This window comes from Lactuca sativa, chromosome 2 (assembly GCF_002870075.4).
Source record: "Lactuca sativa cultivar Salinas chromosome 2, Lsat_Salinas_v11, whole genome shotgun sequence".
NCBI classification, from domain to species: Eukaryota; Viridiplantae; Streptophyta; class Magnoliopsida; order Asterales; family Asteraceae; genus Lactuca; species Lactuca sativa.
In genome coordinates this window covers 53,583,158-53,607,420 of record NC_056624.2, presented here as the reverse complement: position 1 = coordinate 53,607,420, position 24,263 = coordinate 53,583,158, and positions in this window count along the sequence as shown.

Below are 24,263 nucleotides of genomic sequence, written 5' to 3'. Positions count from 1 at the left end.
TACTCATGGAGTTAATTGTAATAGTTCCTTTATATTTAATGAAAAGATCCTTTAAGAAAACCCTTATTTCTTATAATAAAATAGTGACCACAGTGACTACTTCTATAATCACTTAGTTTATACTGGCTATATACAATCTAATATCGAATAGATATTTGATTGGATGAATCTACCCTAAGCCCACATAAAAACAAGGAACAGGAAATAAGGCAGAAAGCACGCATCCAACTACCTGTTGGGTATTAATGATATATAACCATGACTTATAAACTAAAGTATTCTAGAGTCAATCACCTAAAGTCCTTTAAGTTTACACTGGTTTAATAAAATAGATTAAACCCTTTACTGGTGAGTTTCTAGCTTTAAGTACCAAAAGTTCTATTTGAAAAGTATTCTTCATACTAGAAAATCGTGCATTGAATTAGTGTCCTATGACTTGACCCATACCTCGTACTCCTTCTGATGACTTAATGTATACGGAACATATATATAACTAAGATCGAATAGATATTAGGCTGGGTGCATCTACTCTAAGCCCACAACCAAACAAGGAACAAGAAATAAAGCAGAGAGCACACATCCTATTACCTATCGGATCCTATTTATATATATCCCTTGTTGTATACATTAAGGAATTTTAAAGTTAGCATTATGGTCCCTTACTACTGGATGTACTAGACCCGACTGTTCTATGTGTCGTTTGTAAAATGTAAATATTGTAGTATTGTATATAGTAACTACTGTTGTACTAATTTCCTTAAATTGATTATTAAGGTATAATATGATGGCTAGATCCCATAGTAAACACTCTCCCTGTCAAAAGATTCTAGGAACCAAACGCGACCTCTGCAATCAATTGCAAGCCGTGTACATCCAGATTAAAGTTATATGATCATGTAAACCCAATTTAACTATCACCTTTTGTTTAGAACAATGAGTTAGTGATTCATCGGTATAATTAGATCCTGTAGTAGTGCCATGCTATACCATCTTAGTATGTTCATTCTGTTATAGTATCTTAGTATCTTCTCTTGTTATAGTAACTTACTATGTTCTTTTTATTATCGTATATTGTATTTAGTATGAACTGAATCTCTAAACTATACCTATTATAGCTTACTAATGTTTTACTTGAACTGCTATTGAAAAAACTCATTTTACTACCAAGTTATGCTTGTACGTTAAAAACGGAGTTTTGTTAAACTATAAAGCAACATAACTGTAAAATAGTTTTTGAAATGTTCCGATCACTTATAGAAGACATACGAAACATTTTGAAAGATGTTTAGAACAAACAATTACACCATTATCATTGTGTTCAACTTGTATTCCCCCCTTAGAAGCATTTAAAATAGTTAAAAGATTCATTACGGGGTATGAACTCACCTGATGTGGGTGATTCCTGTCAAAAGATTCTCGGAACCAAATGCGACCTCTGCAATCAATTGCAAGCCGTGTACATCCACATTAAAGTTATATGATCATGTATACCCAATTTAACTATCACCTTTTGTTTAGAACAATGAGTTAGTGATTCATTGGTATAATTAGATCCTATAGTAGTTCCATGCAATAGCATCTTAGTATGTTCATTCTGTTATAGTATCTCAGTATCTTCTCTTGTTATAGTATCTTAGTATGTTCTTTCTGTTATCGTGTATTGTATTTAGTATGAACAGAATCTCTAAACTATACCTATTATATCTTACTAATGTTTTACTTGAACTGCTATTGAAAAGACTCATTTTACTACCAAGTTATGCTTGTACTTTAAAAATGGAGTTTTGTTAAACTATAAAGCAACATAACTGTAAAATAGTTTTTGACATGTTTTGATCACTTATAGAAGACATAAGCAACATTTTGAAAGATGTTTATAACAAACAATTACACAATTATCATTGTGTTTAACTTTTATCCCCCCCTCAGAAGCATTTAAAACAATTAAAAGATTCATTACGGGGTATGAACTCACCTGATGTGGGTGATTCAACGAACTCGCGTGTAAGGATGAGAAGTTCCACGAAGGAAGTCCCGAGACACAATAAGTCCTAAATAACATATATTGGAATGAATATAGTGTTTATAAGCAACTATATGAAAGGAAACACCATCCGGGACTAGGAAACACTTTGATTAGGTGTTGGAATCACAAGTGATTGGACTAAGGAAAGTGGAATGACTCTAACATGAGTTTACTACCATGGGTTTAAGACCCAAAGGAGTTTACGGCCGTAAACTGATGGTAAAAGATGTATAAGAGGGTGAGTGAAGGCTACAGAAGCTTGACGGACTTTTGCTCTACACAAGGATGAGAAAGACCAACTAAGTGGAGTGTGTTGAGGTGTTTACGACCAAGGGAGTTTACTCCTGGCCATAAACTCTCTAAATGGTCACATTTACGGTCTTAAAGGTAGGGTGTCTCTAGGGTTTAAGTGTTTTAAGGTTTAGCAAGAGTCTAGATGAGTTTAAGGTCCAAGACTTGACCTTAATTGGAGTTTACGGCCAACGGTGTTTACCCTTGGGCTGTAAACTCTCTAAATGATGAGTTTGGTGATGGTTCAAGGTCTTATAAAGCACATGGGACTGTTATAGCCTCAAATCCAAGCCTTAGAAAGAGTTTAGGGCTCAAATGGCACCTTGATATGTAACAATTGGTAAAAATAGGAACGATCGTACGATGCTATGTTTTGATTATTAAGCAATATGAGTATTTTATCAAGAATGGTTGAAGGAATTTAACCTCTTTTATTTAAATAAGTTATTGTGAAATATAAAACAAGTAGCTATTGATAAATTTCGTTATGATGTATGGCTACGAACCATCACCGATTTGTGAAATTAGCATATAACATCATTTAAACGCAAAAAACTTAATTTTTGTATCAACATTTCTCTAGTTGATAAGTAAGTTAGGTTCTATGTAAAACGTTTGCTTAATAGATGTGAAGGATCTAAATTTGACAAATATACGAACCAAAGTGACAAAACGTGTTTAACGATATGGTTAACCGGTTAAATGTCACGAAATTATACATTGCTCAATAAATTTTATATTTAAATAAATTAAAATATAAAATGAATTATTATAAGGTATAATTAAAATGTATTTAAGTGTTTTTGAATAAAAAAAATAAAACATAAACATTAAAGTTCAAATAAACAAAAACTACATTGTTATTTTATACTAAGTATACATGTATGTATTTGTATATATGTATTATTATCTAGTGAATGACTAGTTATGAGTCATGAATTAAAGTGATTTCATGTAAGTTTTATGATATCTAAATCAATTAAGATAAGAGAATTGGTGGAGATAAGTGCCAACTTAACTAACAAGTGCTTAATCACTTAAGACATTTTACTAAGAATGCTTATTAATCCCTCTTCTAATTTTCGAGATTAAGACCTTCCCTCTCCTTAACTAGAACTCCTAACTAACTAAATAACTAATAGTTAGTTAGTTAACTAACTCTATCTCTAAACAACCACCCAAGCAAGTGGCTAGACAAGATCACATCACTTAAACTCACATCCCATCACAAGCTAGTCTAGGTTTTGTCCCCTTATCCTCTTCCACTCTTTTCTCCTTCATAATCACGAAATTTCATCTTCATTTTACCCTCATTTGACCAGAAAATACTCGAGGGAATTTCTCTCAACCTTCATCTCATTTTCAAGCACAAGAACTTCCTTCCAAAGCCATCAAAACCATGAACTAAAGGGTTGCTGTCCCTTTTGTGTTTCAGCCACATTTCACCCATCTACACCTTCCTTTTGCTTGATATTTTTACCACCAAATACCCCTGGAAGTTACTTGTTTTGATACTCAAAATTATTGATTCAAAACAGTGAGTAAACTACCCTTTTTCTTGCTCTTTTGCTGTGAAATTTTCGCGACAGCAACATAGCCAAAAGAGTGGCTGTTTTGGAGCATCAAACCAACAACCAAAAGTTCATCTTCAACCTTCCATTCTTCAAGTATTCACATAAGGTGAGTTCACACCCCTACATTTTCATGTTTTCTTCAAGTTTTAAGGGGGGGGGGGGGGGGGGGAATACAAGTTAGAACACTAAACATAACTTAAATTTAAATAACAACTTTCTACAGAAAAGTTGAGTCCTGTTCACGGAATGTTTTGACCATCTTAAACTTAATATCTTTCGAACTGTACAATATGAAAATAGTTCAAGTTTATACCTTTCTAAGGACTACTCGCACGCGTTCATACGATTTTTCTACGATTTATGGTGATTTTTATAAAACTGTCTATCATTTCAGAAGTGATTTCGGACCAGTCTGTGAAGATATTCATTTTCACACTAGTTTGAGACCACTAAAAATCATAATAAAAATTAGGAACAAATTATACTCATTTTATAAACTCTCAGAGGTGACGGATTCAGTTTTTGACGTACAATGATTTTTCTATGAGTTTTCTAAAAACAGGGACAGTAAAGGGTAAAACTGTCAAAAGTGGTTTATAGATTTATTAACACCTTCTAACATTTTTGAGCAATGTTTATACATTGAGGAAGTTAAAACACAATCATTTAAATATGTTTAATTACCATTTTTACAAAAGTGATAAGTACAAAAAGGTCTTTAGTATCAAACTTAAGGATTATTTCATGCAAAGTTTCTAATAAAAACGTAAGAATATGAACAACAATTACGAAACATACCAAATCATCTTTTAAAACTTATACATATATATAACCATATACATATATAGGTTTTGTTGATAAACTTGTCTTCTACATCAAAAATTTCACTTTACTCGTTTTTATCAAATGAATCACTTGTGATTTATTACTACTATGTGAAAACTCTTGTCATACTTTGCATGCACTAGATTTATACAAAGTATTTAGAAATTCCAAAGTATCCTTCGTTGTTAAACCGCTTTAATACATTTTAAAAACTTATGATTTATGCATTGTCAAAACTTTGTGAGAAAGGATGATCTTTGCATACAAGACTATTACTTTAATACAGACTTAGTTGAGAATCCGTGAGACAAGTACATCTTCAAACACTGCCTTTTTGCTAGAAGGTATCGCTACAAGTCCTGTCTATAACCAGAGTCTCCCGTTTGGAGAACGTCTCAAATGTGTATAGATCTATATCGGAAGTCATGATCCTGCGCCCTGACTGTTAGCTACAGTTCGTCCTTTGGGGTGCCAGTTTGTCATAACGCTACGACACCTGAAGAACGTCACTACAGGCATATTATGTTTAGTATGGTTATAAAACTCACCGGATATACAATTAATACGGTATTATGCTTTTATGAACGAGTAGCTATTAAAACTATGCTACAACTTTTAAGCATGTCGGTTGCTTGCGATTTTCGGTCTTAGAGACTGCTAGTTATGTTAGGAAAATAAGGGTTTTTCCTGGATACAAACCAAACAACTAATAGGAAAATAAGGGATTTTCCTGGTGCAATTACTTACAACTTATAACACGAACATTCATATGCATTTCATACTTTTATAAGAAAATAAGGGCTTTTCTTGGAAAACACAACAGTTCGTATCTAAACCATTAGGGAAAATATGGGATTTTCTGGATCTAATACATTCATTGTGAACACAACGAATCATAACTCTTTACATTTGAAATACTGCGTTTTCTGGAAAACATACATGAACTTTCGAATGGCGTACATTTTCTCAAAACACTACTTATGAACTCACCAACATAATTGTTGACACTTTTTCTTTGAAATAACTTGTATTCTCAGGGAACCGCTAAGCAGGTTTGGAAATCAACTTTTGGGGATTAACGTGTTGACGTTAATTACTTCTTTTGAAAGATGTTTATGTATTTATCTTTTGATCATGTAACGAATACAATTATGTAAACCTTTTGAAAAACTTAATATATATGGTGGTGTGTACTTTCCTTGCTATGAACTGTTATGATACTGAATATGACGTCCTCCGCCCTCGAACGTTTCCGACGTTCTGTTTTGGGGGTGTGACAGATTGGTATCAGAGCCTTGTTTATAGTGAATTAAGTGTATCAAAACCATTTTCGTATACAACTATAAACACAACTGGGCAAAAACACTCTGAGTAAGAGTCATACTTTTAAAATTAAATTTATTTAGTTTTTGTAAAGTAGGCATGCATTCATTCCATATTAATAACATGGTCAGTATCATAATTAAAACAATATAGAAGTATTATAAATAAGTTGTACAGTGCAGGTATGCCTTGGGACATGTAATCGGAACTGAAAAGAATATAGCCTGATCAACTATATTTGTTTAAGAGCCGACTAACGTATGCCAAGGAGTGTCTGCAATGGACAACAAATTTAAAACTTACCAAAAGCATATCGTTAAAGAAACTAAGGGAGTATTCGAGTGCCTTCAACCATTAAACTTAAGAGTAAATTCCATGTGCTTTAGCTTATAGACCATTCTTAACCCTATTCTCGTATAGACTCAAATGGCTGGATTCCATCACCCCGGTGAACCCTACTACCCCAACTATGGTATAGAGAAGGGATAGAGAATGATCCTGAAGAAGGAATGCAAGAAGAATCAGACTCAGATCCAGAGAACAATAACCTACCCTTAACGACTCCAATTCAAAATCCTAATCCTCGACCGGAATTTCATGGCTCGACGCCCCTTTGGGCAACTAACCTGGATAGGTGGAGCCGCGAACAGGATCAACCCCTTCCATTCAACGGAGACCGAAGCTTCTACAACCTAAGAGAGGGAGGCTCAGCAGACAGAGCCCTTCCTATATTGGTTCGTCGGATTTCTCGCATTGGTGAGCAAGGACGGACGACCATCCATCGAACTGAGGAAAATGATGCGAACACTGGAGTCAACACAGTTCGCATCCGACAGTTAGGATTATCTCACGGGAGAATTGTAAATCGAAATGAAGCATTGCAGAGAGAGCTAATGACAACTCAAACCGAAGTGATAGAACTTCGGGCACGCCAGACAAGACATGAACTACGTATGCTCGATATGGAGCGTCAGTTGGCAGAATCTAAGGCCCATGTAGCCAGCTCGCGTAACAAATAATACCTGTCTTACTTCCAAAATTTTGTCATAGCATAAGACCTCGGATAAAGTCCTTACTTTTCTTAACCTTGTAATCGGAAACCTTTAGATAGGTCAAATTTTCCTAACTACAAAATGTAATGCACCATGTTTTATAATATATGATGTATTTCCTTTATTAAACCCTTTGCATACCCCTCCAATTCATGAGTTTATATACTCTCCTTATTAGTCGAACACAAAACCCTATTCAGGGGTAAACCAAACTTCTGATATAACAAATCGCTAATGCGCGACTTTCGAATCATTAAAACTTATAGTTCTTCTTGTTATTTCCTTATCAGAACAATGTCTCCTCGTAGATCAGCACGTAGAAACGCAACCCCACCACCACCTCCTCAATATGACCCCAACATAGTGCAATCTGCTATCACTGCGGCAGTAACAGCTGCACTGTCTCAAGCAAACGTTAGTGGCGCAGCAAGGACTGGAAATAACCAACTTACCAACGCAACCCCATTCCTACAATTGGACACCACCACTTTGCAAGCTACAGTTATAGCCACAGTGGCAGCCATTATAGCATACAATAACTCTGTCAAATCAAGCAGGGAAGGAAACGATATCAAAAATTCTAATCAAAGAAACAATCGAAGCCACCTACCAGTAGCTACCTACAAGAATACCGTAAGGTGCGAACACAAGAACATGAAACGAAAACCCTAGAGCAAGAAGGGAGGCAAATCAACTCAAGGAAACACCAAAAAGAAATCAACAAACCATACTCCTACACCCAAAAGGTCGTACAACGGCAACCAGCCTATGTGCAACCGATGCAACTTTCATCATCACGGATCCTGCCATGAAATGCATTGCGTTAGGTGCAATAGAAAGGGACACACCGTACGCTACTATAGACAACTAGCCCAACCAACTGCTCCAGCCACAAATGTAGGAGTAGACCGTGCGCGTTATGAGTGCAGAGTAACAGGACACTTCCGAAGGGACTGCCCGGAGTCAAACGTCATGAATGCTGGATCAGGAGGTACCACGCCGTCCTAGCCTGTGCTGTGGATAAGAAACAAGAAGAGAAAGACATCATGGATTTTGAAAAAGCCCGTAACCTTCTCGATATATTCCCAGAAGATCTCCTGGGAATACCATCCGTACGGCAACCCGAGTTCAAAAATCAACCTAAGTGCAGTAGTTGTGGAAAAAGGTTGTTGTAAATGCCATCTCACCCAAGTTAGTCACCCCACTCAAGTAGAGACTATGGACCTATACTAGTGAATCTATGATTACTAAGTGTATATATTGGAGCCCTATATAATTAAGATTCTACGGTCTTAGGGTTGGTAATTTTGCTTTAAATCCTTTTCCTTGTTTGGATGTGGGCTTAGAATAGAATCACAAAGAGATGATAGATGAATCAGTTATGAGTCATACCATGAACTACATGACAAGTTACCCAGGACAGTGGATGCACATGCTACCACTTGAGCGATCGTAGACAAATCAACCAAACCCACACACTTTCTACAGACCAAGGCTACAAAGAAAAATAGAAAAGCTGACCGGAGCATATCACAAGAAGATTGCGAGACTGCAGAGTATACCACTATCTATCATTTTGGATAAGGGACAGGTGATTCGCCTTGTGTTTTCGATATTCGTTAAAGAAGTCCTTAATATCACCCTCAAACTGACAGAAAAAGCGGAAGAGCCATTCATCGAATCCTTATACAACAACAACTATTACATTAATATCAAAGTCGCGTCATTCGAAGCTCTCTATAGAATCGCCTCTGTGCTAGGCTGAGGTAGGTGACACACAACTAGCTAAGGGACAAGTTCCTAACAACACTCTCACCAGCCCCCAGATCATACGAGAAACTATAGAGAAGATTGTTCAAACCCATGAACAATTGAAGGCATCCCAGGATCCGATGAAGAGCTTGTATGATGAGACTCTTGTTATTCCACTTGATGAAATTGAAGACAACGAGAGTCTAAACTTCATCGAAGAACCGGTGCAAATCATGGGTCAGGAGGTCAAAAGGGCAAAACAAAGCCGCATACCCATAGTGAAGGCCCGTTGGCACGCCAAGCGAGGACCTGAATTCACTAGGGAACGCGATAATCAAATGAAAAAAAACACCCCCAATTGTTTAGTAATATCCCGTCTACAAGTTGAATTTCGGGGCGAAATTCTTTTTACGGGGGGGGGGGGGGGGGGGGGGGGGGAGAATGTAACAATTGGTAAAAATAGGAACGATCATACGATGCTATGTTTTGATTATTAAGCAATATGAGTATTTTATCAAGAATGGTTGAAGGAATTTAACCTCTTTTATTTAAATAAGTTATTGTGAAATATAAAACAAGTAGCTATTGATAAATTTCGTTATGATGTATGGCTACGAACCATCACCGGTTTGTGAAATTAGCATATAACATCATTTAAACGCAAAAAACTTAATTTTTGTATCAACATTTCTCTAGTTGATAAGTAAGTTAGGTTCTATGTAAAATGTTTGCTTAATAGATGTGAAGGATCTAAATTTGACAAATATACGAACCAAAGTGACAAAACGTGTTTAACGATATGGTTAACCGGTTAAATGTCACGAAATTATACATTGCTCAATAAATTTTATATTTAAATAAATTAAAATATAAAATGAATTATTATAAGGTATAATTAAAATGTATTTAAGTGTTTTTGAATAAAAAGAATAAAACATAAACATTAAAGTTCAAATACACAAAAACTACATTGTTATTTTATACTAAGTATATATGTATGTATTTGTATATATGTATTATTATCTAGTGAATGACTAGTTATGAGTCATGAATTAAAGTGATTTCATGTAAGTTTTATGATGTCTAAATCAATTAAGATAAGAGAATTGGTGGAGATAAGTGCCAACTTAACTAATAAGTGCTTAATCACTTAAGACATTTTACTAAGAATGCTTATTAATCCCTCTTCTAATTTTCGAGATTAAGACCTTTCCTCTCCTTAACTAGAACTTCTAACTAACTAAATAACTAGTAGTTAGTTAGTTAACTAACTCTATCTCTAAACAACCACCCAACCAAGTGGCTAGACAAGATCACATCACTTAAACTCACATCCCATCACAAGCTAGTCTAGGGTTTGTCCCCTTATCCTCTTCCACTCTTTTCTCCTTCATAATCACGAAATTTCATCTTCATTTTACCCTCATTTGACTAGAAAATACTCGAGGGAATTTCTCTCAACCTTCATCTCATTTTCAAGCACAAGAACTTCCTTCCAAAGCCATCAAAACCATGAACTAAAGGGCTGCTGTCCCTTTTGTGTTTCAGCCACCATTTCACCCATCCACACCTTCCTTTTGCTTGATATTTTTACCACCAAATACCCCTGTAAGTTACTTGTTTTGATACTCAAAATTATTGATTCAAAACAGTGAGTAAACTACCCTTTTTCTTGCTCTTTTGCTGTGAAATTTTCGTGACAGCAACATAGCCAAAAGAGTGGCTGTTTTGGAGCATCAAACCAACAACCAAAAGTTCATCTTCAACCTTCCATTCTTCAAGTATTCACATAAGGTGAGTTCATACCTCTACATTTTCATGTTTTCTTCAAGTTTTAAGGGGGGGAATACAAGTTAGAACACTAAACATAACTTAAATTTAAATGATAGCTTTCTACAGAAAAGTTGAGTCCTGTTCACGGACTGTTTGGACCATCTTAAACTTAATATCTTTCGAACTATACAATATGAAAATAGTTCAAGTTTATACCTTTCTAAGGACTACTCGCACGCGTTCATACGATTTTTCTACGATTTATGGTGATTTTTATAAAACTGTCTGTCATTTCAGAAGTGATTTCGGACCAGTCTGTGAAGATATTCATTTTCACACTAGTTTGAGACCACTAAAAATCATAATAAAAATTAGGAACAAATTATACTCATTTTATAAACTCTCAGAGGTGACGGATTCAGTTTTTGACGTACGATGATTTTTCTATGAGTTTTCTAAAAACAGGGACAGTAAAGGGTAAAACTGTCAAAAGTGGTTTATAGATTTATTAACACCTTCTAACATTTTTGAGCAATGTTTATACATTGAGGATGTTAAAACACAATCATTTAAATATGTTTAATTACCATTTTTACAAAAGTGATAAGTACAAAAAGGTCTTTAGTATCAAACTTAAGGATTATTTCATGCAAAGTTTCTAATAAAAACGTAAGAATATGAACAACAATTACGAAACATACCAAATCATCTTTTAAAACTTATACATATATATAACCATATACATATATAGGTTTTGTTTATAAACTTGTCTTCTACATCAAAATTTTCACTTTACTCGTTTTTATCAAATGAATCACTTGTGATTTATTACTACTATGTGAAAACTCTTGTCATACTTTGCATGCACTAGATTTATACAAAGTATTTAGAAATTCCAAAGTATCCTTCGTTGTTAAACCGTTTTAATACATTTTAAAAACTTATGATTTATGCATTGTCAAAACTTTGTGAGAAAGGATGATCTTTGCATACAAGACTATTACTTTAATACAGACTTAGTTGAGAATCCGTGAGACAAGTACATCTTCAAACACTGCCTTTTTGCTAGAAGGTATCGCTACAAGTCCTGTCTATAACCAGAGATGGGTTACCCATAAACTCCTTTTGATCTTGCATTCTTGGTGTTTTGAAGGTTCTAAGCATGAGTCTTAACTATATATCAACTATAGGAAGGAGGACTTACGATATAGAAGCTTGAAATGGCTGATTTTGGCCAAGAACACTAGTGTGTGTTTTTGATGAAACATGAAGATCTAAGAAAACATGATTTCCATGGATGAAATCATTAGATGATACTAGATTAGGAAGGATAAAAACAACTATGGTGAAGAACACTTACGATTTTGATGATCTAAGTTGATGAACTCGATGATACTTGAGAGGAATTGGAAGTGTTCTTGAGGTGGAAATGAACTAATGAAGAGAGTTGAAGAATATGAGCCTATATAGGAGAGTTTACTGACCTCCTTGAGTTTACGGCCGTAAATGCAAGTGCTTGAGGCCGTGAACTCTTCTTGATGAGGTTAAGGCTGGATTAGTTCAATAGTGTCTCTAGCAGGTACTTCCTAACACTTATTCCTTAAGTGTATTAGGCTTAATATCCTTAGATTGACCTTCAACAATTCTAGAACCCATTACCAATGAGTCTGGCACTCAGTTGAGTGACTGACTGAGCTTATAAGGCAAAAACTTTTATGTTGTCACATCATCCCCCCGTTAGATGGAATTTCGTCCCAAAATTAGCTTTCTTATAGTACTACTGAGGTTGCGCTCCTCTGATTTGTATAATACTCACTCGTAGACCTGGTGACTTTTCCCTAGTGTTCATCATAGGATTTCATACTCGGTCCATCTATCATTACCTTGTGTATACAAGCTATATATGATTAGGGTTAATAAGACGGTCAGATGTGTGACTCTACCCCAGGTCCACAACCAAACAAGGAATAGGAGATAGGACGAAAAACAAACATACTAGATCTGCTTAATCATAATATTATACCACTTTCGCGTATACACTGAATAGTGATAGGTGGGTTGTATTCGTCCTTAGCCTTTGTGCTCGAACTTGGTTTGTTGGACGAGTGGTACATCGTGACGGTCTGCGGGCATCTGACGATAAGGCTTCAAAGGACAAAGGACTCTTCGCATGAGTACTTCGGGGTTTAGAATACGAAAGATAAAACTGAGGTTTAGGTCAGACTGTCGATACGAATGACGAAGGTTTCGAGAATTTGACAATCGAGGCAATAGAAACATACGAACTTAGTATGGTGAGGACCACGCCAATTCATGACGAATGGTAGTAACGTACTTTTTATTGAACAACGTTTTGGCCAATTTGAAAGAAACACCGGTTATACGATGATGTATCCCTAGTGTGTTCGACAATGTATTCTTAGTGGGTTCGACAATGTATTCTTAGTGGGTTCGACAATGTATTCTTAGTGAGTGTTCTAGTGCTTTCTGTTTTTCCCTTTGATGTTAACACTCCTACGTATCGTACCGCTATGTGCGTATACATACAAATGAAAGTGATTTGATAACTACTGATGCTACTTTATATCATGATCCTCCTCGGTACCACTAAGATCGCCTGTCATATACAAGTTGTGAATATTTAAGATGAATAAGACAGTCCACTGAGTAACTCTGCCTCAAATCCACAACCAAACAAGGAACAGGAATTAAGGCGGAATCACTCACTCTAAGTCTGCAACATCTTAGTTATGCACAACCCTGATGTATATGCTATGCCATCATAGCTTCTTTAAACGGATCTTTTAGTTCTCTTGAATACTGTGATCCCTTTCAATATGTTAGTTATTATAATTACTTTTTAAGTATTTTCCCCAAGTTTTAATCTTATATAAATATAAATTAATTTTTAAAGTAATTACTAGACCGGAGATGTACCGCTGCTCGTTGACGACTCTGGGGTTGATTCTCCTGCGGTGATCATCATAATGCATCCATCCACGCCTGAGTTCTTTGTTATCGAGCAGTCCCTATGATAGTGTCATGTCTCACCAGAGCCATGGCAAGCTTGGTTTTCTTCAACTCCGGGGACTTGGGAGATCGGTCGAGCCGGTGCCCTTTAGAAACTGAGTATGTGTCCCTTTTTGTGGCAGTTCAGACACTACATTTCCCGGCATACTCCGGTGTGGTGGTAATTGCACTTTCAACACTTCGGTAGGTTTCCAGCATATCGACTGGCAGGTGCTGGAGCAGCAGGTATTGTTGCGCCGTACATAGTACTCGCTTGTTGCTCTTGTGGGGGTTCCTGTGTTGTTTGCTTCTTCTTCCTCTTGTTCCCCGACTTTTGTTTATAGTCCATTCCCTTTGCTGGCTTGGGAACGGGGACTTCCATGCCATGGGGGACTCTATGGTCAACGAGTCGTTAGGCTAGACGCTTGGCGCTGTCAAAGGTGGTTGGGTCAGTAGACAGCACATCTCCTTGGATTGGGGCATTTAGACTCTAGATGTAGCTTTCTATCTTCTTACTCTCTGGAGTAGTCATTTCAGGGCATAGTGCTACCAGGTCGCAAAACCTGTCAGTGTAGGTCACTATGTCTGAGCCAACCATGGTATGCTCCCATAGTTCTTGTTCCAGTTTTTGTACTTCGTCCCTTGGGTAGTACTCTTCCAACATTAACTCTTTTAGGTATTCCCAACCTATTTTGTTAGCCACCGATGGGGTCAGTGACTTAACATGGTCGTTCCACCATGTCAGGGCTCTGTTAGAGAAGGTGCAGGCAGCAAACTTCACTTTGCTCCCTTCTGGGCATGAACAGATTTTGAAGACTGAATCTCTTTTCTCGAACCATCGCATCATGGCGATGACTCCACCATTTCCATTAAAGGAAAGGGGTTTGCAGTTGGTGAAGTCCTTGTAGGAGCACTCTCTTGAGCGTACAGGGACCTCACCTTGAGTAGAATGAACATGTGTTCCACCTCCCCTGGAATTGGTAGGATGATATTGAGCCATGGCTGTTGCCACAGCCGTGTCTACTGCAGTATTTAAGGTTTCCGCATCGATTTGTGGAGAAGGTATTGGAGTTATCGGAGTGGTGTGTCTGTTTGATCTGTGAGGAGGCCTCTTTGCTAAAAGAATACAAAGAGGAGACATAATAAGTCTACAGAAATGGACACAAGCCGAAAGCTAAAAAGACAAGGTTATCCTAGTTCTAGGTGCATCGGGTTCTGACTTCCACAGGGTTCTAGAAACAATTCATAAAAAGTCTATACCAAATTAACTTTATTAATTGGAAATGGCTATCCTTGAATGAATATATGTTGCCTGAATAACTGTTACCAACTGCATGTAGAGAAAATAATCCTAACATATAGCCTGAGTAGTGTTCCCACTAACTTATTAAGTTAACCAAGATTAATATTTATTAGTGTGACGCATATGACGTTTTGGTTACTCCAATTGATCCTTCTTTGAATACTTCTCATAAACTTGTCCTTGTTCCTTCTTGACTCTTCTGTTGACCCCTATGAGGAAGTGGTTACATTTATCTTGGCTTGTTGTGTGAGAATGGAAGTGACTAAAGAATCTTATGAGATTTAAGCTAACTTTACGGGGAGATCCTTACAGAGTCTTCCTATAATTGCACAATGTATACAAGTTGTATATAATATAAGATTAAATAGACCTTCGAATAAGTGATCCTACTCCAAAACCACAACCAAACAAGGAACATGTAATGAAGCATAGATCACAAATTCTAAGTCTATAAAACCCTAATTATATATAACCTTGGGAGTATACATTGCAAAATTTTAGACCTATCTGTAAGGGTCTTTTAATTATGGTAAGTGTTGCAAGTTAGCAATGTTAATTATAGATCACAAATTTGAACTTTGGTAAGAAAGTCAATAAAGTATTGATTTCTAGAAGTCCAGCTGATTTCTGAGTACATGTCAAAGCTAGTGGGAGCATAAGTGTTATGCTAATAATCATCATGTTAGTGGGAGCATGATAATTATGGTAAGTGTTGCAAGTTAGCAATGATAATTATAGAAAACAAAAGTTTCAATTGGGAAAAAGTTTTTTTTGCTATAATTAAGGGAGAGAAAATTATACTTCATTTCAAATCTAAAAGCTTAGATCGTGAGATTTTAATCAAATTTAGTCAAGTATATATATGAATGTTATGTTGGAATGGTTCAACATAATGAAATTCTATATATGGGAACATTATTTGCATTCTCAAAATTCGATTATGATTACGGCATCCCTCTTCATAGTCGAACTATGAAAACATGGCAAATTAAAAATATATTGTAGCAAAAGACTGATCAAGGATCATGTCTTTATATGAGACATCATGAATCGTGTCCCATATGCTTTAGGTATAGGATCGATTGCATGTGCTATAATATTTATCCTTTCTAAATTTTCCAAATTCCTGGGGGCATTAAGAGGGGAAAAGGTCTAGAATTGGATATGACTAAAATAATTAAGCAATTGTCGAGGACAATCTAAAGTTTACCAAATATTGGTTGCTTAGGGACAGTTGGAAGTGTAGTGTTAATTTTGGAAGGACCATATTGACGTATTCTGAAAGGATACAACTCTTGTTCATAAATGATAGTCAAAATGGGAATATGGAAATGATCCCATAGGTGGAATTTATTCATTAAATCTGTGTAAAATTAGGTAACTTAATGCAAGAAGGATGTTCAAAGCATTGTAGTTTGAATTTGAGACTTCGTTTCCATGGAATGATCTCCATTGGAATACTTTGTAATGTCTGTGGACAAGTCTTTGTGACTTTGTGCATAGTCATTACAAGAGGATCAATGCATATAAGTTTATAATCTAACATATTTCGGTAAATTGTAGGAATTTGGAAGTCTTACATTTACGATAAGCATTTGGGACTATGAAATGTGAATCATTGGAATTATGTTTAATCGATCTATTTCACAAATTAAAGATCATAGACAAACTTATTGTGCATACTTGGTGTATGGCATAACTAATGTTTGGGAAAACGTAGTGTGCATACTTGGTGTATGGCATAACTATTGTTTAGAAAACATAGTGTACATGCTTAGAACATGGGAAAACTACTATTTTATTCAAGTATTAAGTTGATAAATGTGAAACATTATATAATGAACAATGTGTAATCAATATGGTGATAAATAAAAGGTGTTCTATTTATATTCATAAGTTCTGAGACCATATTGGATTTGATTATTGTTGTGTTTCACTTTGCATGTTTTGACTTCCAGAATAACAAGGTCATTCTTCTTGAATGACTAAGTTTTTCAAACCATCCACAGTCGATAATACGTTGGAATTAGGTATTCAGGGAAGACTGTCATGTAGTTGGCTTGTAGATGTCTAAGTTGTTGGACATTGCAAAAGTTGCTACAACATTCATGAGTGCTCATAAGCTTTGAGTATTGGATTAAACCCACGCTCATTTGTCTCACTTCATGGATTTTATCACGAGTGATCATGAGACGATAATATCTTATATTCTTCAAACCTAGAGATATGAGTTGTTGCCTATGAGTTGGTTATACATTGATTGTACGAAAACGAATTGGTAACTCGATGTTATAAGACATGCCTTTGTGTATGATTCAACAAGTAGTAGAACAAGCATATGAGTCAAAGTTTATCCATTCATTTTACCCTTAAAGGGATAAAAGCGATATTTGTCAGCCCCTCGATGATTTAGTGATGACACCTGAAGTGCTTGGCCAAGCCTAGACTGATTTGATTTGTTCAATTAGTCGGTCGTCATATATTGGAAATCGGGAAACAACAAATAGACAGAGAGAATGATTATAATCGATGTCTCAGTCCATATGATATCTAGAATGGAGGAATATATGATCCCATATCTAATGGATGCGTCATTGATTTGTTTAGAGTTCGGCAGCGGCTTTTAAGAGCTACGATTGATAGTCGGGTTTTGGAGTCATACACAATAATAGTTTTAGACTAATCCAAGTGGGAGACTATTGGATTAGTGTCTAAGTCCATAAGTATAATTGGTATGTACTTGACATGATTTGGCATGCTCCATTTGGGTTGCATGGCATCAGAATAATTGGATAGACAAAATGAGAAAAAAAAGGATACTTATGATTTATATTAATATACTACAAGTTCTAATATATTAATATGGAATCATATTATTTAATTAGTATTGATCAAGAATTAATTTAGAAGTAATCTAGTGATCAAAAGGAACTAATTAAATATGGACTCTTATATAAATAGTGGGCCAATTTCATTTAGGTTGGGCTAAGCTTCCATGGATAGTCCTTGGAGTGTTTAACCCATGGATCCTATGGAAATGAAAGGTCAAGGGTATATGGGTTTACATGAATTTAACCCTAATCCTCCACGCTATGTAAAGAGGTCTATGGCTCATAAAATGGGTGCTAGTCACTAAAGTGTGTATACACTATGAGGGCAAACCGATTTCATGAGTATGAACCTAATTATCCTTATTCTCTAGTTAATCCAATTGTTGGTAGTGTTGTGTGAACCATTATAGGTGTCACACTTGAGGCACTAGGCTCTTAAGCTCCACGGAATCAAGCTACAACACAAAATGTATGTTACTCTAACTAGTATCTTATTTGGTATATGAGAGTGCATGCTAGTTATAGGTTTAATGCCTTGGAAACCATTTGCATGCATAATTATTGAAAACAGAGATCCAAGGTATTTAGGGTTGTATGTGTACCATAGGATGTTGTAGAATGCTCAAAACCCTTCACCAATCACATGGAAAAAATTTCTGATTTATACAAAGGATTTCAATTGAATTAAAACTTATGCAATACAACCAAGAGATCACTACCATTTTATCAAATATTTAGATATTTTATCCCTTTTGTAGCATGTTGAGCATAAAGGAAGTTTTCAACTACAACCATAATTTCAAATTTTTAGAACAATATGTGAATCGAATACATAACATACATGCAAACTATAATAGGTATAGTTTGGGATTCAACACGCGGCTTTATCAATTCCAAAGCTTATATATTAACAAATATATAAACTATGATAAATGTAGTTTATGACATACAATATAATTTTCTAAAGAAAAGAGTATAACATTAAATAATTATTTAAGTATAATTATTTTACTCTACAAGTATATATACAGTTTGAAGTACAAGAGAACACTACAATACTACATGTAAACTAGTTAATATAGGGTTGTGAGGCAGTAATTCTATTGTACCCTTCGGGGTGCGGACTAAATCCTACCACAGAATAACTAGAGTCGCCTAGAGGGAGAGCGTGAGATTTGTGAATAGATCTATCCAGGACTGACAATCCCACACTTAAACTGCTAGCTACCATTAGGCAAACATGCATGGGGTGACCAATATCATACCGTTTCGATGCCTGAAGAACGTCGTAGAGGTCACTGGGTCATATCAAGTATGGTTATACGAAACTCACAAGCATATAAACTAACAATATGTTTACAAGATTTCATTCTTCATTACTTTTATTTTAATTAATAGAACTACTACGCACTACACTAGAGGACTCCATGGAATACAAATACATGGTTTTCTTTTAAGTGATAAAACTACCATACCTTACTGGTGGTAGCCAGGGTTTTTATACAAAAGTTTTCATACAGAACACACTATGCATTACAACTGGTGGTAACCAGGCATACAAAATAATGTTTTCATATACTACTATAGGATACAGTAACAAACATACATTTCATGTCTTAGGGTTTAAGACTACTTTACACTACTAAAGAAAATATTGGATTTTCTTGAGAAAACATACAAACATTTTCACAGATTCAAAGACAGGTTTAAATTACAAAAACATTCATATGAACTCACCAACTTAAATGTTGATACACTTTAAAAAATGCTTGTATTCTCAGGAAACCAGTAGACAGGTACACCCGCAAGCTTTGAGAAGACGGAGCATATAGACTCGCGTGTTTTATACTTTTGTTACACTTTTGTTGTATACAAACTATGTATCAAACAGATGTAAATAACTTATATATTCAATGTAATGGTTGTGTTTACTTTGATTACTATAATGCAATTGTTGTGATACTGTACATGACGTCCTCCACCACCGAACGTTTCCGCTGTTTCGGTTTGGGGTGTGACATATACTCCATTTGATCAAACATACAACATATGTAATTAATAAAGACATGAATATGACTAAATTTACAATAAGAGAGTGTCTACCTTCAAATACTAACATGTAATTCGAGATTCCATGCCGTAAAATTGAGATTCCATTCTGACAAAATTACAACTTGATCTTCCATTCCGACAGAATTGCTGTCAGATACACTCATAATAAAAAATTTGTGGTAATTATCTAATCAAGACCGCTGCTCAGTACATAGAATTATACTTTTAATTTTTTTGAATTTCTTTGTGGAGCAAAAGCCTTCAAATTTCTTGTTATATAGAGAGAAACCTAAAAACATAAACAAAAAAACAAAGTTCCAACCAAACTATAGGGTTATAAATTAACCCCATAATCTGGTTTCTTTTTTCCTTCATCCCTAAAGTCATGTTTAGGGTTAGAAATAATCCCCATAATGTTTTGTTGAAAGGTTTTCAATCAATTCTTACACTATCATTTACGATGTTTTCTTTCTTTTCCATATTAAAATGCAAAACCTATTCATTTTATGCATACCACATGGTTAGATTCTTTAGATTCTCTTTTAGGCATTTCAACAAACACTTGTTATGCATTATCATCAAACAAACCAAAATTCATGTAAAAAGCAACATTAAAATTGATTGAAAACCTCAGTTGAAACACATGTAGAAAGCAAGTAGATTTACATGAAGAAAACTAGAAATAAAACACTCATTGCTAATAATACTGACAAAATGGATACCACATGGTTATATTCTTTATCTTCTCTTTTAGGCATTTCAACAAACACATGTTAGGCATTATAATCAAACAAGCCAAAATTCATGTAAAAAAACAAGTGTAAGAACTGATTGAAAACCTCGGCTGAAACAGATGTCAAAAACAATTAGATTTATAGAAAAAAAAACTAGAAATTATAATATTGAGAGAACAAGGCTCACCTTTTCCGTAAATCGCGATATTAAATCCCTAACTTCTGAAATGGCAGCTAAAGCATCGATTTGGGCATTTCATTGGATAAACTAATGCTTCTTCGCAGCCATACCATAACAAGAATGAGACTGAAGGAGGGATGGACAAAAAACATCTCACGTTAATCTTAAGTTGAAGCAAATCATCCGAATCAGAGACATGAACATCATATTGGGTATTTTGGGTTTCAAAAACGCCAAACTTCGACCACGAATCTCTGTAATTTCAGACCTTCAATGGAGGGTAATAGGGTTTTGAGAAGGGATACATGATTATATTTTAGTCCACAATTGATAAATGGATGCATGTTTTGTAGTGTTTATTCCTCTATTTTAGGATAAGTTAGTTGAATTATTCATTCACCATAATTAAATATACTAAGATTACCATTATACCCTTATTTATTTAATTAATTATTTTATTATTTCTTGAATTTTTATTGGTGCATACATGCATAGAGTATTTGTCAGGAACATTTGAACCCCCCTCTCTCTCTCTTCTCTCTCTCTCTCTCTCTCTCTCTCTCTCTATATATATATATATATATATATATATATATATATATATATATATATATATATATATATATATATATATATATATATATATGGAATAGTTCAACATGAAACCATTTTAAACGATGAAAGCAATGGAACAATCTTGGCTATTAGAAAGAAAATGATCAGGTGCAAAAAAGATGCATATTAAACGGTTGGACGCACATACACCAAATTATAACAAAAAACTCATTTTTTCGTTTTTATTCTTTATCCATTGATATCCATGTTAATATACAAGAAATGAACTCAAGAAAACCCACTTTTTTATTATTTTTTTTTAATATTTAAGCTCATTCTTTATCAAAAAAATAAAATAAAATAAATAGGTCAAAATTCATAATTTTTGGTATTCTTTAAATATAGTATCATATGATTGTAAAAAAATACAATAAAACTGTGAATCTGATCTACATAAAATTTAGTTTTTAACAATCATAGTGTGAATAAATACACTTGTGATTTTTACAAAACCAATTTATGAGTACTTAAAATGTTAAAATATTGTAAAAGTACAAATTTCAATTAAACTGTTAATTCCACAAATTATTTTTTAAATGATTAAAATTGTTAAAATAGTAAGTAAGATTCAATGCCAAAAAAATAAAATCATATGTAGATCACATTCACAATGTCTAATTTACAGTGTGAATCTTACCTTCAATGTGAAAAAATTAACTTTTTTCGTCGATATTAATGTCTATTTAAAGAGTACCAATTATTATGACTTTTGATATTTCTATTTAATTTTTTCGACATAAACTAAGTATAAATATTAAGAAAACAACAAAATGATGAGGGTTTTTTTGGAAAAAAAATCAATTTTATATATCAATTTAGATCTATAATGAAAGAGACGTAAAGTTTTAAACAACGATATATTTGGTTTTTATTTCTTTCTATAAAAAACTTGGCCTAATTATTATTTTTTTTTTTAAAAAAAGTGGTGAGTTTTTTTGCTATGACGCAGTGCATGTGAGTCTAACCTTTAAATGTACAACACATTTTTAAGCACTTGATAAATATTTCTCTAACCAATATTGGTTCTTTGGTTCAATAGTTTAAAAGGGTTTCTTATAGAATCAAACTAAGGATGAGAATCGGAAGTGGGTACCCGCTTTCCGAACCATTTCCACCTCGGAACTGCCGATTCTGGAACGGGAACCGGTTTGAGCAGTTCGAGTTCTTGCTCTCATTTTTCATAACCACTACCTGCTGGGTACTCACTACAACCGGTATATATATATATATATATATATATATATATATATATATATATATATATATATATATATATACACACCTGTGTTATTTACACTAGTTTCGAATGTATTTGTTCGATTTTCTTCGTTTTTCATCCGAATTGACTAGATTTTGAACGATCTAAATTGTCGTTTTACTGACAAAAGTTCATAAAATTGGTGTAACCGGGTTACCTACTCTTGGAACCATAATCGGTTGTTCTGGGGTTGGTTCCAAAAATTTAAGAACTGCCTAAACTGGTTCGGGTTCTAGCTCTAACTTTCAAGAAACCGTCGTTTCCGGTTCTCGCCAAATGAGGCGGGTACTATCTTATGCTTATCCCTCAACCCAACTCTCTCTTTCTCTCTCTCTCTCTCTCTCTCTCTCTCTCTCTATAGACAATAGTTAATTTTGGTCAAACAAAGTCAACAGAAGTCAACCATATCAGAAGTCAACTCGTATTACGATTTTAGGAGAAATGTGATATTTCCTAATGTTTCTAATGTATTATTTACAAATTATAGTACAAAATATCTCTCTGGTTGCCAATTATTGAATATAAATCCTAATTAGGGTTAGTAACGTAACAACTCAATAATTGAATTATATATTATTCGGGTATATATAATATTTGTAACACAATGTTGTGGAGTTCATAAAACTTACACTACATGACAAATCCATAACAAATGTTACATATACAGATTTTTGGTGAATTTGTCACCAAATATGACAGATTCTATACCTGGCATAAATACCCAATGTTAACGGAAAGAATTTAGGAATCAACCTAACTTTCGTGTAACCTATTATTATTTTTGATGATAATTAGTTTTATAATAATTTGAATTTTATAATTCAAATATAATATTTATACATCATCTATACCATACTTTTATAAAAATGACCATACTTCTATAAAAATGCCAAGTTTTTATAAAAGAGTTGACTTTTTTTATAAAAATTTATATGAGACAAAAGTGTCTCCTTTTTGCCCCACCATATTCTATCACCCAATATACATATGTACAAACCATAAGCTAATTTTCAATTAGTCCCATCCACGCCCCCCGTACCCTCTACCCGCCCCACCCCCTCAATCTCCCCCACCCCCTAAACGTTATGCTTCCTTCCCCTCTTCTTCACTTCATCTTCTTCATCATCTTTATCTCTTCATTTTCTCTCAATAACACTTCATTTCTCTCAATGTTGATTCTCCATAAGTTGGTTCTTAATCTTTTTGTAAGTATTTCCTTTCTAATCTACTGATTCTACACACATATACACTAGTTGTTTTTACAATTACACACATTAATATGTGTTATAATATCCATAGAGTAATTCAATCTTCAGGTGTTATTCAAGTGTTATAAGCTTGAAGACATTCATCTTCAACTCTTTATCCACCAAGAAACACACTCAATGTGAGTTTATACCCGTTTTTATCCAAGTTTTAGGCGGAGGGGGGGGGGGGTTAATACAAGTAAACTTGTGAAATAAAAGTAGTTGTTATGCATGCTTAGTCTTCAAGTTTTGTAGAAGTATTATTTACATGAATTAATGTTATTAACTAGTATTATGAAAATTTATGTTTGGTATGTTGTTTAAAATGCAAATATACGAATAATGAGTATAAACATGCTATATGTTCTTGAGAAAAAGTCATAAAAACAAAACCATAAAAACTATGGTTTTTATGAA